The 17646-nt window shown below is 44.0% G+C and overlaps 1 protein-coding gene and 1 long non-coding RNA gene across 2 annotated transcripts in view; one reads left to right on the top strand and one right to left on the bottom strand.

The window, feature by feature from the left end:
• Positions 1–13397, bottom strand: part of ATF7IP2 (activating transcription factor 7 interacting protein 2) — a 132221-nt gene extending 118824 nt beyond the window's left edge. The window contains exon 1 of the mRNA XM_063618215.1: positions 13328–13397. The gene's annotated coding sequence lies outside the window, so the exon portion shown is untranslated. The remainder of the gene's footprint in view (positions 1–13327) is intronic.
• The window catches only part of LOC129461716 (uncharacterized), a 35588-nt gene continuing 25232 nt past the window's right edge, over positions 7291–17646 (top strand). The window contains exon 1 of the long non-coding RNA XR_010115783.1: positions 7291–7380. This is a non-coding gene — a long non-coding RNA (uncharacterized lncRNA). The remainder of the gene's footprint in view (positions 7381–17646) is intronic.

A 17646-nucleotide genomic window follows, 5' to 3' on the forward strand; every position in this document is an offset into this window, starting at 1 on the left:
GCTGGTTAGGCAGATAGAGGGGGAGGACCTCAGAAGAAAGATAATGCCTACAGGAATGCCCCCGCAGCACCCCTGTTATGCAGCTAGCAGATGGAAATGTGGTTAAGAACTTCCTCTTTTACCAGAATTTTTGCTCAAAAGGATGTTTGTCCCAACTTAGACACAGGCACAATAAATCAACTAAATGTCCTTAACCTGACCCAAGCTCATTATAATATCATTAATATGACATCTGCAGAGCAGTTTTACCCCCCTCAGTGCGTTTTTCTGTGGTGCTTATGGCTAATAACTAAGATGGAGTAACTATAGACAAGAATGCACCTGCGCGCTAACAACTGGGACCAGGAAGCATCCAGGAAGCAGAGGTTTGTGTACGATGCAAATGAGAAAAACACCCCTAGAAAGGAAGGATACAAGCCTCGGGGAAGGCTGGGCATGGTAGCTCACACCTGTAATTCCAGCACTTTGTGAGGCTGAGGCAGGCAGATTGCTTGAGGTCGGGAGTTCAAGACCAGCCTGGCCAACATGGTGAAATCCTGTCTCTACCAAAAATACAAAAATTAGCCAGGCATGGTGGTGCATGTCTGTAATCACAGCTACTTGGGAGGCTGAGGCAGGAGAATGTCTTGAACCTGGGAGACGGAGGTTGCAATGAGCCGAGATCGTGACATTGCACTCCAGCCTGGGCAACAGAGCAAGACTCCATCTCAAAAAACAAAACAAAAAACCCTGGTGCTGACCTTGTTGGTAGCAACCCACTTTCAGGACCCCTGTCTTTACTGAGAACTTTCTGTCACTTAATAAAACTCTACTCTGGGCCAGGCATGGTGGCCCATGCCTGTAATCCCAGCAATTTGGGAGGCCAAGGCGGGTGGATCACCTGAAGTCAGGAGTTCGAGACCAGCCTGGCCAACATGGTGAAACCCTGTCTGTACTAAAAACACAAAAATTAGCTAGGCATGGTGGCAGGTGCCTGTAATCCCAGCTACTCAGAAGGCTAAGGCAGGAGAATCGTTTGAACTCGGGAAGCAGAGGTTGCAGTGAGACGAGATCGTGTCATTGCACTACAGCCTGGGTGACAAGAGTGAAACTGTCTCAAAAAACAAACAAACAAACAAAAAGAAACAAAAAAACTCTACTCTGCCTTACCTACCCTCCTGTGTCCACTAAGGAAACTGTGATAATTGTATCAGTACCAAAGATAAGGCCCAAGTGGAGTGATGAGTCCAGTAGGAGACCACTGCTTTCCCCCCTTGTATTAGTCCATTCTCACACTGCTATGAAGATACTACCCAAGACTGGGTAATTTATAAAGAAAGGAGGTTTAATTGACTTATAGTTCTGCGTGTCTGGAAGGGCTCAGGAAATGTACAATCATGGCGGAAGGTGAAGGGGAAGCAAGGCACGTCTTACATGGTGTCAGGAAAGAGAGAGAGTGCAGGGAAAACTGCCACATCTTTTTTTTTTTTTTTTTGAGATGGAGTCTTGCTCTGTCACCCAGGCTGGAGTGCAGTGGTGCTATCTTGGTTCACTGCAACCTCCGCCTCCTGGGTTCAAAGGATTCTCCTGCCTCAGCTTCCCCAGTAGCTGGGACTACAGGCACGTGCCACCATGCCCAGCTAATTTTTTGTATTTTTAGTAGAGATGGTGTTTCACCTTGTTACCAGGATGGTCTCAATCTCTTGACCTTGTGATCTGCCCACCTAAGCCTCCTAAAGTGCTGGGATTACAGGTGTGAGCCACCGTGCCTGGCTGAAAATGCCACTTTTAAAGCATCAGATCTCATGAGAATTCTCTATCATAAGAACAGCATGAGGGAAACTGTCTCCACAGTCCAATCACCTCCCACCAGATTCCTCTCTTGACATGTGGGGATTACAATTTGAGAAGACATTTGAGTGGGGACACAGAGGCAAACCATATCACCCCTTGAGATTTGGGAGAGTTTTTGTACATTTTTGGTCCCTCCCTGGAGGGAATAGACTTAGGTTATCTGTCTGCCTGTTTACTATATGCTTGTTATCAGTGTCCCGTCTGCAGTGTGTTGATGGGAAACGTTGACATGACTTGATGCTCATCAGTCTAGTAGCCAGCACAAACCAACCCAGCATATTCCTGGCCATTTACTTAAAGGGATCAAAGGCTAGTCTCCAAGATGCTTACATCAGAAGTAGGCTCTGCATCTGCAGTCCATTTCTGCATACATTATTTCAAATATTTTACTAAAGTGAGACTTTGCTTCGATATTTGTTTCCATCATATGAGTTCAAGTTTGAGTCATTCCAAAATTTTTTTCTTTTTTAGTGAAGTCAACTTTATGGATGTAAAAATTACATAAAGCAAAAGGCACATATTTTAAGTGTACAATGAGTTTGGAGAAGTATAGACATTGTCATACCAAAGATGAACTTCCATCACCACCCCAAATTCCCTTATGCCCTTTGCAATCATCCCCCAACCACTGATCCCCAACCTCATAAAACTCCTCATCTTCTTTCAATTAAAATGTATTAGTTGCACTTGTTTTAGAATTTATTCTAAGTGGCATTATGCAGTACTGTATTTTAAAATTATTATTCTTTTCTTCAGCATAACTTTTTTTTTTTTAAGAGTTGGGATCTCAGTCTGTCATCCAGAGCACAGTGGTGCAATCATAACTCACTGCAGTCTCCAACTCTGGGGCTCAAGCGATTCTCCCTCAGCCTCCCATGTAGCTGGGATTACAGGCGCTCCCCACTGTGCCTGGCTTCTTTTTTACTTTTTGGTATCAAAAATATTATTTTAAAAATATTTAGCTAAACCCAAAAAAGATACTAATTTTGGTCATGCAACAAACTAACACAGAAAATTCATTACCAAAAGAAAACATTGGATGGTGTGTTGACAACAAAATCTTCTAAAGGAAATTGAGAAAAGGAGAATGGGGAACCTCACATTCATCTACATCAGAAAAGCACCTTTATCCAAATAACTCTTTCATACACTGAACTCACGATCTATTTACTCTTTTGAAAGCAAAAGCAGTATGTATTTCCTAGCCTTCCATGCTGAAAAACCCAGGAACAATGACCAACCTGATGGCTATGAACTCCCCCAGTGTTCAGTTGAAATGTTATTTCCCACTCCACGAAACCAGGGCTTCCTGAAGAAATAGTTGATCGCAGGTCTCAGACAGGAAAGTACAATTTAACCTGGAACATCCCACATTCAAACGGTTGGGGAATCGAGTTTCATCACTTAAATGGAGGAGTATCTTAGAATTTGTGAGCATATTTTGAAACCACCACAAATTCATTAAATGATTTTGATTTTTTAAAAGATATTCTGCCTGTAGACATCCTTATAAAACTCAAACAATATAAAGGCATATTCCATACAGTAGAAATTGAAATGACCTCTTCACAACAAAACCCACTCATACCCCTACTCCAACCTTCCTTGCACAACTTCACAGACTTCCCTAAATAGATACACACACACACACACACACACACACACACACAGAGAGAGAGAGAGAGATTTGGAGTTTTGATTATTATATGAATGGGCTTGTCCTACTATGCCATTTATCAATCAAAACATCATGTCTTGACCGGGTGTGGTGGCTCACGCCTGTAATCCCAGCACTTTGAAAGGCTGAGGCGGGCAGATCACCTGAGATTAGGAATTCAAGACCAGCCTGGCCAACATGGTGAAAACTCATTTCTACTAAAACTACAAAAAAATTAGCTGGTGGTGGTGGTGGGCACCTGTAATCCCAGCTACTCGAGAGGCTGAGGCAGAAGAATCACTTGAACCCGGGAGGCAGAGGTTGCAGTGAGCTGATTTCACAGCACTGTACCCCAGCCTGGGTGACAGAGCAAGATTCTGTCTCAAAAACAAACAAACAATTACAAAAAAAAAAAAAAAAAAATCATGTCTTGAAGATCTTTCCACGTGAGCATAGAGCTAAGTCATTCTTCTTAAAAACTGCACCACATTTCATTGTGTTGATGCATAGTAATTTACTTAATCAATTCCCAGTAGTCAGGCATAGATGATGTACATTTTTGCCTTTTTTTCTATTGTACACATTGTTGCAGTGAAATCTTTTCAGTCTTGCCCTTCTAGTCCTAGAAATTATAAGACCTTGGAACAAAAAAAAATGCTGTAAAGGGTATGTATATATTAAAGTTTAACAGTAATTGCCAAATGGTGAGTTGGGGGAAATTCTCCGAAAGATAAATTGTTCCAGGAAAGAGGACAGAATCTTTACCAGTTAGCCTGTTGGCAAGTAACAAAAAACAACCCAAAGTGGCTCACAGGAGAGGAAAAGATACTTATTAAAAGACAGAGGAATACAGCCAGGCTTTGGTAGCATAAGGGAATGTAGAATTGATAAGCCATCCAGACTCTGTTTCTCATCTGTGCTTCTTTCCCTAGTCCAATTTTCTTGCCTTCTCCATCCATAAAATAGATAGAATATTGCAATCTCAAAGCTTCCATATTTACATTCCTGTCCAAGAGACCCATCTAGACTAACTGGAACCCCAGATTCCAGAAGGAGAGGGCCTCCTTGATCAGACTAGGTCTGTTAAGTTGAAGATTGTCAAACGTCCTGCACTACGAACGTGGGACACCCCACTACCAGAAGACATCCTTCCACTCTTAATAAAACAACAGGGTTGAGGGTAAACTGCTTCCAGAGTAGAGACAACATTGTGATCTCATGGGAAAAGAGACAGCATACATATGTTAAATATACTGCTCTAGGCTGACTCTGGGTGCCCTGCCTGAGTTCTTGAACTCTTGGGCTAAGGCAATCCTCCTGCCTCAGCCTCTCAAAGTGCTGGGAGTACAGGTGTGAGCCACCTTGCCTAGCCAGTACCTGTGGGGAGCCAAATTCACATTCCCACGCATTGGCAAAGCCTGCAGACAGGGAAGTAGGTGGCATGGCAAAGACCTGACCACTGAAGATCCTGTTATGGGTAGCTTCCTGTTCTTACCAGATCAGTGAAGCGCTGTGAATGGCTTTTCATAGTTAATGGTTAGCACAGGACAGACTGCGGAGGCCGCATCAATTGAAGACAAAAACAATTATTGTGTGGACTTTTGACCCCTGGCATGTATAAAAGCACTGAATAAACCAGAGCTTGGGTCGCTTCCCTATCAGGGGACCGTCCCTCCTAATCCCGCTTCTCTGTGTCTTTCTTTCATCATTCTCCTCACTACTTCTCGGTACATCCCTGAATAACCCCTGCGGCCGGACTGCTAGAAGTACCATTTATACAAATACTTAAAAAACAAAAACCATTTACTGCTCTAAGAACTAGTGAGAGAAAAAGTTAAGCAGTTAGGGTGGGTCCTTGGTAAAACTCCTTTAAACAGAGAAACAGCCTGAAAAATCAGGCTGAAGGCACAGATAATGAAATCTATGGCCCACTCAGATAAAGGAACAAGGCCCAACATAGAAACGCCTTTGTCCTTTGTGTCTAAGACATGCCCACAGCTACACTGATATGGGAACAAGACCCAACATAGAAATGCCTTTGTCCTTTATATAATCAGCAGGCTTCCAGGAAACAGCCTCTTCTCCTTTTGGGGGCATGTACATGGCAGGCTCCAATAGGTTCTGGTGGGCACTTTCCTTTCCTTTTTTGGACATGCTTTGGACTGTGAGCCAAGCCTCTATGAATCATCACTTCAGCCCCGATTGGTCCCAGGCAAGCTGAGTAGGGCTTTCTCCAAGACCAGTCAGCACATTTCTTCCCTTCCCAGTCCATAGAAACCCCTGGACCCAGCTTTATAGTTGGCAACCCATTCACCTATCTCTGCTGTGGAGAGTTTCTTCTTTTGCATATTAAACTTTTGCTCCAACCTCACTCTTTGTGTCCATGGTCCTTAATTCTCTTGGTCAAGAGACAAAGGACTCCAGGTGATACTTTGCAAGGAGAGACTGTGGTGCATTGGCGAGGACTCTAACACGAAGACAGAACCCGACTTAATGATTTAAAAAAAAAATTATACTACTTCTGTAGTTAGTGATTGCGAAGTATCGTTTCCTGTCATCTCCTCAGTGCAGGGACTAAGATCCTGTGGATTCAGAGTAATTGAAAATGTGGGGCTGGCATGGTGGCTCATGTCTTTAATCCCAGCACTTTGGGAAGCATAGGTGAGAGGATCACTTGAGCCCAGGAGGTTGAGCCTAGCCTGGGTAACATGGCGAAACCCATCTCTGTACAAAAAATACAAAAATTAGCTGGGCATGATGGCATGCACTCGCACGTATTGTCCCAGGTACTCGAGAGGCTGAAGTGGGAGGATCACTTGAGCCCAGAGTCAGAGGCAGCCGTGAGCTGAGATTGTGCCACTGCACTCCAGCCTGGGCTCGAAAATGTGGAATAGAAACACAGGGTTATGTCAGGCGTGGTGGCTCATGCCTGTAATCCCAACATTCTGGGAGACCAAGGCAGGTGGATCACAAGTTCAAGAGATCGAGACCATCCTGGCCAACATGGTGAAACCCCGTCTCTAAAATACAAAAATTAGCTGGGCATGGTGGCTCGTGCTTGTAGTCCCAGCTACTCGGGAGGCTGAGGCAGGAGAATTGCTTGAATTCAGGAGGCAGAGGTTGCAGTGAGCTGAGACTGCACCACCGCACTCCAGCCTGGCAAAAGAGCAAGACTCCATCTCAAAAAAAAAAAAAAAAAGAAAAAAGAAAAAAAGAAACACGGGGTTATATAATGCTACTAACTTCAACCTGATTGTGATAGTTTTGCTGGCGTTCATTAAAAAAAAGAAAAAATGACAAAACTGCTGCAGAGAGCTCCAGAGTGGGCAAGCCCTGTGCCCCAGGAACCTGTGTCAGCTGAGGCCCAGGGACGGCTGCACCCACTGGCCCGGTCCAGGCCTAGAAGCAACAGATCCGCAGGCTCCACGACCTGATGGCCCCAGTGGCCTCCCAGAGTCTGGACTCTTCGACTCATATCGGTTGGACGGCAGCAAACACCCGCCAGGCCACCTAGGACGTGGAATCTTTGGGCGGCAGGCAAGGCAGGGCAACAAAAATGGCGGCGCTGGAAGGCCCGATTGAGACCTCCGGCCCGGAAGGCAAAGCTGTGTGGAGCAGTGACTGGCCAACGAGCCGCACAAGCCGCACGGATCCGGGACTTGGGGCGGCCGCTCAGTTTCCCTGAGATGGAACAATAATGAGAAAGGCCTTCCAGGCCGGGAAATGAGCGGCCTAGCGACAGTTAGAACCGTTAAAACCGTTAGCAACCTTCCCGCGCATGGTCCTGGCAGTAGAAACCAGAAACAGTAGAAAAACTTAACAGCACCGGGCCAAGAGAAAGAAGTGCCCAGCGTGCTTCGGGGAGGTTTAGGAGGCAGTGTAGAAGTCCTGTGCATATAAGAACAAGTTGATCTCCACTCTCCACATCCCACATTTTTTTTTTCTTTTTTAGAGACAGGGTCTCCCTCTCTCACCCAGGCTGCAGTGCAGTGGTACAATCACTGCTGAGGTTCACAGCAGCCTCAAATTCCTAGATTCAAGTGATCCTCCCATCTCAGCCTCTTGATTATATGGGACAATAAGTGCACCCCACCACTCCAGGCTTTTTTTTTTTTTTTTTTTTTTTTTTTTGAGACGGAGTCTCGCTCTGTCGCCCAGGCTGGAGTACAATGGCGCGATCTCGGCTCACCGCAAGCTCTCCATTCTGCCTCAGCCTCCCGAGTAGCTGGGACTACAGGCACCCGCCACCACGCCCGGCTAATTTTTTTGTATTTTTAGTAGAGACGGGGTTTCACTGTGTTAGCCAGGATGGTCTCAATCTCCTGATCTCGTGATCCACCTACCTCAGCCTCCCAAAGTGCTGGGATTACAGCAGTGAGCCACCAAGCCCGGCAATTTTTTTTTTTTTTTTTTTTTTTTAAATAGAGACAGCATCCTCCTGTGTTTCCCAGGCTGGTCTCCAACTCCTGGGCTCAAGCAGTCCTCCCACTTTGGCCTCCCAAAGTGCTGGGATTACAGGCTCGACCCACCACGCCCTCGCCTACGTTTATCTTTTTCTAGAGACATGGTCTCACTCTGTCACCTAGGCTAGCGTGCAATGGTGTGAATAATATTTTATTTTTTGTAGAGATGAGGGTCTTCCTGTGTTGCCCAGGGTGCAACTCAAACTCCTATCCAAAAACAATCCTCCTGCTTCAGCCCGCAGAATAGCTTGGATTACAGGAGTAATCCACCACGGCCGCCTCTCACACCTTTTAAAAGAAAACACTTTTTTTCTTTTTCTCCCCCCTGACAGGGGCTCACTTTGTTACTCAGGCTGGAGTGCCGTGGTGTGAAGATGGCTCACTGCAGCCTTGATCTCCCAGGCTCAGGTGATCCTCCCACCTCAGCCTCCTGAGTAGCTAATTTTTGTATTTTTTTGTAGAGATAGGATTTCACAATGTAGTAATTTTTGTATTTTTTTGTAGAGATAGGATTTCACAATGCAGTAATTTTTGTATTTTTTTTGTAGAGATAGGATTTCACAATGTTGCCCAGGCTGGTCTTGAACTCCTGAGCTCAGTTGATCCCCCTGCCTGGGCCTCCAAAAGTGCTGGATTACAGGTGTGAGGCACTGTGCTTGGCCTAAAACATTTTTATTTGTAAAATTTTTGTACAATAGAAACAAACAAACAAACAAACAAACAAAACATTTGCTGAAGTGGGAGGATCGCTTGAGGCCAGAAGTTTGAGACCAGTCTGGGCAATAAGTGACATCCCCGTCTCTATAAAAACATAAATAAATAAAACATTTGCTACATCTAGGCCTTCTAGATAGAAAGGTTGCTGACATGATAAAGTAGACCTAGAAAATCACATAACTTGTAAATGGCCATTTTTTTTTAATTGTAGAAAAGAAATGTCTTTTGGAAACAACTTTTTGAAATGGAATTGTTAGAACACCAGTAGAAGCAACACATGTCCATTTTTGTTCAATGATTTAGAAGACATGGGACATGTCTGTGGTGGCTCATGCCTGTAATCCCACCTCTTTGGGAGGCCGAGGCAGGTGGATCACCTGAAGTTGCGAGTTTGAAACCAGCCTGGCCAACATGATGAAAGCCCGTCTGTACTAAAAATACAAAAATTAGCTGGGAGTGGTGGCACGTTCCTATAGTCCCAGCTACTGGGGAGGCTGAGGCAGGAGAATCGCTTGAACCCGGGAGGAGGAGGTTGCAAAAAGCTGAGATCACGCCACTGCATTCTAGCCTGGATGACGGCACAAGATTCTGTCTCAAAAAAAAAAAAAAAAAAAAGGCCTGAGGAGGAAGAGAAGAAGCTTCTATGCCAGTCTGGTCATATTTAGGAGTCATCTTCATATTATAACTATGCTCTCTGTGTGAATTTTATTTCTCCATGTATATACAATTGATAAGTATTTTTTGAAATATCTATGCCAAAATGTTCATATTTAGAAGATACCTTATTGTAACTATTGCCGTGTGTATGCAGTTTTATTTAGCAGTATTATATATCTAGTGGACAGGCAAGTAAGCTCTTATTTGAAATATCTAGTCTTTCTGGATATTTTCAAGTATTTGATGTATCTAAAACTAGAGATATCTGTTAGGCTGGTATGTCCCTAAATTTTTTTAAGAAAGAAATGAGACGTAGTAGTAAAACACTTTGTAGATAGTTTTTAAAAATTGATGGGCCTGGCTGGGCATGGTGGCTCACGCCTGTAATCCCACCACTTTGGGAGGCCAAGGTGGGTGGATCACCTGAGGTCAGGAGTTCGAGACCAACCTGGCCAACATGGCAAAATCTCATCTCTACTAAACATACAAAAATTAGCCAGTGTCCTGGTGCACACGTAATCCCAGGTACTGGGGAGGCTGAAGCAGGAGAATCGCTCGAACCCGGGAGAGGGAGATTGCAGTGAACCAAGATCGTACCACCACACTCCAGCCTAGGTGACAGAGCGAGACTCTGTCTCAAAAAAAAAAAAAAAATTGATGCGACTATTGTATGATTCCACTTATACGAGGTACTTAGAATAGTTAGATTCACAGAGACAGAAAGTAGAACAGTGGTTATCAGAGGCCAAGGGGATGGAGGAGCTGCCTACGGCGAGTTATTGCTTAAAGGGCACAGAGTTTCAGCTTGGGATGATAAAAAATTCTGGAGCTTGTTGGGAGTGATGATTGCACAACAGTGTGAATATACTTAATGCCACTGAACTGTACACCTAAAATGGTTAAACAGTAAATTTTATGTCAAATATATTTTACCATAATAACATTTTTAAAAATTGATGGGAAATATTGTCTTTGCAATGGAATAGTTGCAAATAGTTTGTTAATTGTTCAAACCACCTTAGTACTTGCTCATTTGGTTGAGGGAGATTGGAGGGAAGAAATTGCAAAAGGTGTTTTGCTAGTGTGTACTACAAGATTTCAGATTACTTGTTGCCTGGTATAGTAGCTGGACTTCTTTAAACTTTGCTATACTGTATATAAAGCCAGGAATGTTTTTCTCAAGGACATGGCAGCTACCTCTTTGAAATATAATCTTCAAGGGAGATAGTTTTCCTAACTCTTACTTTTGTGGGAGGGTAGGAGTCTAACTTTAGTGGGTGACTTGCTCCAAGCTGCAAAACTGCCTCCTGTCTTAGAGATATGAAACATATGATAAAGCCAACTAGCAAACAAAGACCACCCCCAATTAACAGATAAATTTAAGATGGACTATATGCGATGAATGATGCTGTCAACTCCTCTTACTTGGGGACAAGTTATCATTTATCATGAGAATATGTAGGTCATAGGTTGTATCTGCTTGACATCACAAACTATGCCAGAAAAAAGGGTGAAATGTATCGCATTCTTGCTTGGGTGCGGTGGCTCATGCCTGTAATCCCAGCACTTTGGGAGGCAAAGGTGGGTGGATCACCTGAGCCCAGGAGTTCCAGACCAGCCTAGGCAACGTGGTGAGACCCCCGTCTCTACAAAAAATACAAAAACTAGCTGGGTGTGATGGCACGCCCCCTGCACTCCCAGCTACTTGGGAGGCTGAGGTAGGAGGATGGATTGAGCCCGAGAGGTCAAGACTGCAGTGAGCTGTGATTGTACCACTGCATTCCAGCCTGGGTGACAGAGTGAGACCCTTTCTCAAAAACAAACAAAAAAACAAACAAAAGGTCAGGTGCGGTGGCTCATGCTTGTAATCCCAGCATGCTGGGAAGCCAAGGCGTGTGGATCACCTGAGATCAGGAGTTCAAGACAAGCCTTGCCAACATGGTGAAACCCCATCTCTACTAAAAATACATAAATTAGCCGGGCGTGGTGGCGCAAGCCAGTAGTCCCAGCTACTGGGAGGCTGAGGCACGAGAATCACTTGAACCCAGGAGGCAGAGGTTGCAGTGAGCCGAGATCATGCCACCACACTCCAGCCTGGGCCAGAGTGTGACTCCATTTCGAAAACAAAAAGATTTCTTTCTATCTTTGCAATCTCTTTGTGGATTGCCAGCGACACATATCATGTTCTTTCTTAATGCATATTCAATAATAATACTAATAAAACTATTTTTCTTTCTCTATTACTTTTGTGAAGAGGATTTCTGGGAGATTACTTTTGTGGGAGAAGATTTTGTTTTTAATTCTGTTTCCCCAATAATGACAAAAATAATGGTAGTAGACGAACACATTTTGTTCATTTTGCGTTAAAGTGCTTAAGTTGTCTTTTGACAGTGACTTTTGGAAATGAAATTGTAAAAACACACCTCATTCATTGGATTGCTATCAGAAAGAAGGAATTGGGAGAAATGAATTACAGGCCAGACTGTTCCTAATTAGAAGCCACTTTCAGATATAACCATTGTTATATGTGAAGTTGATTCAATACTACTGTGTATATAGTAGGCAAAATTAAGTCATTGTTTGAAACCTCAAGCCTTTCTAGATTTTTTTTTTTTTTTTTTTTTTTTTTTTTTTTTTTTTTTTTTTTTTTTTTGAGACGGAGTCTCGCTCTGTGGCCCAGGCTGGAGTGCAGTGGCGCAATCTCGGCTCACTGCAAGCTCCGCCTCCTGGGTTCACACCATTCTCCTGCCTCAGCCTCTCCGAGTAGCTGGGACTACAGGCGCCCGCCACCACGCCCGGCTTAATTTTTTTGTATTTTTAGTAGAGACGGGGTTTCACTGTGGTCTCGATCTCCTGACCTCGTGATCCGCCCGCCTCGGCCTCCCAAAGTGCTGGGATTACAAGCGTGAGCCACCGCGCCCGGCCGATTTTTTTTGTTTTTGAGACAGGGTGTCATTCTGTCACCCAGTGGCTTGATCAGAGATCACTGCAGCCTCAGACTACTGGTCTCAAGGGATCCTCCTGTCTTAGCCTCCCAAGTAGCTGGCACCACAGGCATATATCACTACACCTGGCTAATTTTAAAATTTCTCTGGAGACGGGGTCTCACTGTGTTGCCCAGGCTGGTTTCCAATTCCTGGGCTCAAGCAATTCTCCTGTCTCAACCTCCTAAAATGCTGGGATTACAGGTGTGGGCCACTGCACCCAGCCTCTAGATCTTTAGAAGTACACGGAGTGTGTTAAAAGTAGAGGTAGTAAAATAATACTGTATTAGTGCATTTTCACACTGCTGTAAAGAACTACCTGAGACTGGGTAACTTATAAACAAAAGAAGTCTAATTGACTCACAGTTCCAAATGTCTGGGAGGCCTCAGGAAACTTAACAGTTATGGTGGAAGGAGAAGGGGACACAGGCACAGTCTTCAAATGTCAGGACTAAAGGTACACGCCACTATGCCCAGCTAATTTTGGTATTTTTAGTAGAGACAGGGTTTCGCAATGTTGGCCAGGCTCGTCTCGAACTCCTAAAATCAAGCAATCTGCCTGCCTCAGTCTCCCAAAGTGCTGGGATTACAGGCATGACACCCAGCCCTGTCTGTTTTAAGTCCCACCAACTGGGAGGCTTAAAAACAACAGAAATGTATTGTCTCACAGTTTTGGAGGTTAGGAGTTGAAATTGAGTTTTCAGCAGGGCAGGTTCTTTCGGGATGCTCTAAGGGAGGGTCTGTTCCTTGCCTCTCTGCTAGCTTCTGCTGGTTTCCGCAGTCTTTGGAGTTCTTAGCTACATCACTCTAGTCTCTGCCTCCCCATGGAGGCACATGGCCTTCTTGACTATGTGTCTCCCTGTGTTTTCTCTTCCTGTAAGGTCACCAGTCATATGAGATTTAAAACCTACCTTAATCCAGTATGACTTCATATTCTAACTTAATTATAACTGCAAATACCTTATCTTCAAACAAGGTCACATTCAGAGGTAGTGGGGACTAGGAATTGAGTGTACCTTTTTTAGGGGACACAGTGCAACCCACAACAGTTGCAGATCAGTCATGGCTCTTCTTCTTCCAGACACTTCTTTCCATTGCTCGATGTAGCTGGACATAGACTGACGAAGTGGCCTCTACTCATCATGTGCTACTCCTGTGATAGAACAAACTATAGCTCTTAAAACATCCATTCAGATGAGTCATGTATCAAGTTCTACTGCATAACAGTTTTCATCACATGTCATAACTCACTCTGTGTTAGGGATTTCTGCTTCAGAGTCACGTTTGTACAAAACCTGCATTGCCTCACGATCACAGAATTCCTGTTAAGAATCAATCCGGGGCTGGGCGTGGTGGCTCATGCCTATAATCCCAGCACTTTGGGAGGCCGAGGCGGGTGGATCACCTGAGGTCAGGAGTTCGAGACCAGCCTGACCAACATGAAGAAACCCCCTCTCTACTAAAAATACAAAATTAGCCAGGAACGGTGGCGCATGCCTATAATCCCCGCTACTTGGGAGGCTGAGGCAGGAGAATCGCTTGAACCTGGGAGGCAGAGATTGCGGTGAGCCGAGATCGCACCATTGCACTCCAGCCTGGGCAACAAGAGCAAAATTCTGTCTCAAAAAAAAAAAAAAAAATTAATCTGGGCTGGGCACAGTGGCTCATGCCTGTAAGCCCAGCACTTTGGGAGGCCGAGGCAGGTGGATCATGAGGTCAGGAGTTTGAGACCAGGCCAGCCTTTTTAGTAGAGACAAAACCCCGTCTCTATGGTGGAGGTTGCAGTGAGCCAAGATTGAGCCACTGCACTCCAGCCTGGGCAACAGAGCAAGACTCTATCTCAAAAACAAAAAGAATCAATCTGGCTGGGCTTGGTGGCTCATGCCTGTAATGCCAGCACTTTGGAAGGCTTGGATGGGTAGATCACCTGAAGTTGGGAGTTTGAGACCAGCCTGGCCAGAATGGTGAAACCCTGTCTCTACTAAAAATACAAAAATTAGCCAGGTGTGGTGGCACATGCCTGTAATCCCAGCTACTCAGGAATCTGAGACAGGAGAATCATTTGAACCTGGCAGGCAGAGGCTGCAGTGAGTTGCGATTGTGCCACTGCACTCCAAACTGGGAAATGGAGTAAGACTCTGTCTCAAATAAAAAAGTAAATTAAAAAAGTAATCAATCTGTTTCAAACAGAAAATATGTGCATGTCATATATTGGATAAGGGAGTCATATATAAAATATACAAGGAACTAAAACTACTCAGTAACAAGAAAACAAGAAATTCAATTTAAAAATAGGCAAAAGACTTGAATAGACATTTCTCAAAAGAAGAAATACAGAGGCTGGGCGTGGTGGCTCGTGCCTGTAATCCCAGCACTTTGGAAGGTCGAGGCGGGCAGATCACTTGAGGTCAGGAGTTCAAGAATAGCCTGGGCAACATGGCAAAACGCTGTCTCAACCAAAAACACAAAAAATTAGCCAGGCATGGTGGCGTGCACTTGTGGCCCCAGCTACGCAGAAGGCTGAGGCGGAGGATCACTTGAGTCCAGGAGGTAGAGGTTGCAGTGAGCCAAGATCTCACCACAGCACTTTAGCCTGGACAACATAGCAAGACCCCGTTTCAAAATATATATATATATATATATATATATATATATACACACATACATATATAATATAGATACACATTCATACACACATATACAGGCACACATATATGTACACACATACACACATATAATGGCCAACAGATATATGAAAAAAATGCTCAACATCTCTAATCACCAGAGAAATGCAAATTAAAAACACAATGAGATACCACCTCACACCTGTTAGATTGGCTATTGTTAAAAAGATTAAAGATAAGTTTTGTCAAGAACGTGGAGAAAAGGAAACCAATACACACTATTGGTGGTATTGTCAATCAGTAAAGCCATTTTGGAAAACAGGATGGAGGTGCCTCCAAAAACTAAAGCTACAATTACCATATGATCCAGCAATCTTACTGCTGGATATATACTCGAAAGAAATGATAACAGTATGCCAAAGAGATGTCTGCACTCTCATGTTTCTTGGAAGCGTTATTCACAATAGCTGATATACAGAGAAAACCTAAATGTCTAAAAGTACATGGATGGATTTTTTCTTTTTCTTTTTTGAGGTGGAGTCTCACCCTGTCTCCCAGGCTGGAGTGCAGTAGCACAATCTTGGCTCACTGCAACCTCTGCCTCCCGGGTTCAAGCAATTCTCCTGCTTCAGCCTCCTGAATAGCTGGGACAACAGGGGCCTGCCACCACGCCCAGCTAATTTTTGTATTTTTAGTAGAGACAGGGTTTCACTATGTTGGCCAGGCTGGTCTCGAACTCCTGACCTTTTGATCCGCCCGCCTTGGCCTCCCAAAGTGCTGGGATTACAGGAGTGAGCCACCGTGCCCAGGCTGCATGGTCTTTTCTACAAACTGAGGATGCTAGGGGAGGCTTCACCACACCACTGGACATCAGGAAGTAGACAAAACTATCCAGTAGAGGCATGCATCCTTTAATACATTGCCTAGAAATTCTGGGGCACAAGTTGGAAGCTTGTGAGCTTTTCAAAATTTGGTTACTGACGTGGTTTGGATTTGTGTCCCTGCCCAAATATCATGTCAAATTGTAATTCCCAATGTTGGAGGAGGGGTATGGTGAGAGGTGATTGGATCACAGGGGCAAACTTCCCCTTTGCTGTTCTCATGATAGTGAGTGAGTTCTCACAAGATCTGGTTGTTTAAAAGTGGGTGGCACCTCTTCCTTCTCTCTCTTCCTCCTTCTCCAGCCATGTGAGATGTACCTGCTTCCCCTTTGCCTCCTGCCATGACTGTAAGTTTCCTGAGGCTTCCCCGGCTATATTTCTTGTACAGCCTGCAGAACCATGAGCCAATTAAATCTCTTTTCTTTATGAATTATCCAGTCTCAGGTAGTGCTTTGTAGCAATGCAAGAACAGACTAATAAAGTTGTTTTTGCCTTTGTATTTAAGTTAACTTATTCCACTTTACCTAGGAATGACTTATAATGACATGAAAAGGTGCTCAACATAGTCCTCACAGTCATCAGAGAAATTCCATATAAAACCATGATATGATGACATTATACATCCTCTAGAAAGGCAACATTTAAAACGACTGGCAGTATCAAGTGTTGGGGAAGATGTACAGCACCCAGATTCTCATGCACTGTTGGTGGAAACATAAAATGGTACAACCACTTTGGAAAACAGTTTGGCAGCTTTTCTGTTTTGTTTTTAAATAAAATTAAACATAAATTTACCATACCACTCAGCCATTTCTTTTTTTCTTTCTTTTTAAAATACTTTCAACTTTAGTTTTAGATTCAGGGGTACACGAGCAGGTTTTTTGTTACCTGGGCATATTGTGTGATGTTGAGGTTTGGGGTCCGACTGATTCCATCACCCAGGTACTGAGCATAATACACAATAGAGAGTTTTTCAGCCCTTGCCTCCTCTCCTCCCTCCCCTCTCTAGGAGTCTCCAGTGTCTACTGTTGGCATCTTTATGTCCATGAGTAACCAGGGTTTAGCTCCCACTCAAAAGTGAGAACACGTGGTATTTGGTTTTCTGTTCCTGCATTAATTCCCTTAGGAAAATGGCCTCCAACTGCATCCATGTTGCTGCAAAGAACATGATTTTGTTCCTCTTTATGGCTGCATACTCAGCATTTTCATATCTAAGTATCTATCCGAGAGAGCTACACTCACAAAAAATGTTTGAGATTTATTCTGGAAACAATTTTAATATCCACAACACAAAACTGGATAAATTTACACACATTCTTGAATGGAATCCTACTGAGCAATGAAAAGGAGCAATACAAAAATACGGATGAATCTCAAAGACATTACATAGGCCAGGTGTGGTGGTTTGTGCCTGTAATCCCAGCACTTTGGGATGCCGAGGCCAGCAGATCACCAGGTCAGGAGATTGAGACCCTCCTGGCTAACATGACGAATCCCTGTCTCTACTAAAAATATAAAAAATTAGCCGGGTGTGCTGGTACATGCCTGTAGTCCCAGCTACCTGGGAGGCTGAGGCAGGTGAATCCTTTGAACCTGGGAGGCGGAGGTTGCAGTAAGCCGAGATTGCTCCACTGCACTCCAGCCTGGGTGACAGAGTGAGACTCCATCTCAAATAAAAAAAAAAAAAGTTTACTAAACAGATCCAGGACTTAACAAATCCAAGAAATGTCCCAATGCCCTGATATCTTAAAGACAAAAGCATTCTTTTCTAGAATAAGTTTCATTTTAAAGATAAGATTTCAGTCTGAGCACAGTGGCTCATGCCTGTGA

Source organism: Symphalangus syndactylus, chromosome 14 (genome assembly GCF_028878055.3).
Source record: "Symphalangus syndactylus isolate Jambi chromosome 14, NHGRI_mSymSyn1-v2.1_pri, whole genome shotgun sequence".
Lineage (NCBI taxonomy): Eukaryota > Metazoa > Chordata > Mammalia > Primates > Hylobatidae > Symphalangus > Symphalangus syndactylus.